Source organism: Anarrhichthys ocellatus, unplaced genomic scaffold (genome assembly GCF_004355925.1).
Source record: "Anarrhichthys ocellatus isolate YVR2014 unplaced genomic scaffold, GSC_Weel_1.0 scaffold8246, whole genome shotgun sequence".
Lineage (NCBI taxonomy): Eukaryota > Metazoa > Chordata > Actinopteri > Perciformes > Anarhichadidae > Anarrhichthys > Anarrhichthys ocellatus.
In genome coordinates, this window is record NW_022288220.1 from 827 (window position 1) to 1470 (window position 644).

General features: G+C 44.7%; 1 long non-coding RNA gene across 1 annotated transcript in view; it reads left to right on the forward strand.

Annotated features, from left to right (window-relative positions):
* Nucleotides 1-638, forward strand: part of LOC116380667 (uncharacterized) — a 1197-nt gene extending 559 nt beyond the window's left edge. Inside the window, exon 3 of the long non-coding RNA XR_004212591.1 lies at nt 57-638. This is a non-coding gene — a long non-coding RNA (uncharacterized LOC116380667). The remainder of the gene's footprint in view (nt 1-56) is intronic.
* Nucleotides 639-644: the final 6 nt, after the last annotated feature.

A 644-nucleotide genomic window follows, 5' to 3' on the forward strand; every position in this document is an offset into this window, starting at 1 on the left:
TGTGTGTGTGTGTGTGTGTGTGTGTGTGTGTGTGTGTGTGTGTGTGTGTGTTACAGACTCCAGTCCTCCTGACTCCGACTCCTCTTCCCTCTACGATCCACTTCTGGAGCACCTTGAGTCCCATCGCTCCTCGCTCACCAGCCAAACTCTCCTTCCAGGTAATAGACGGAGCCCACAGCAGCTGATGAGTCACATGATCGATTCAGCTCACTCACTTCTCACAGCAGCACTGTGGTTCATTAAGCTCCAGTTTAGAAACATCGAACATGTTCTGAAACACTTCACTTCCTCTGTTCTCCGTCTCCATACAACTCCTTCTCTGATGGTGTTGGGAACGTAAAGGAGCGTGTTTGAGTTATCAGCATTTAAGAAAACTAAATTATTGACATCAATAGAATTATTAATGTCAGTAAGATTATTAATGATTATTAATATTAACGGGGCAGCACCCTGAGATCAGAGACCAATGACCAGACTATAGACTAAGTCATTAGTATTCACTCACAATGTGAACAGTCTGAGTGCTGTTACACATCCAGAGTGAAGGAGAAGGTTTGAGTTCAAGCACAGACCTCACACCAGCTGTTATCACAACACAGTCATCACACCAGCTGTTATCACAACACAGTCATCACACCAGCTGT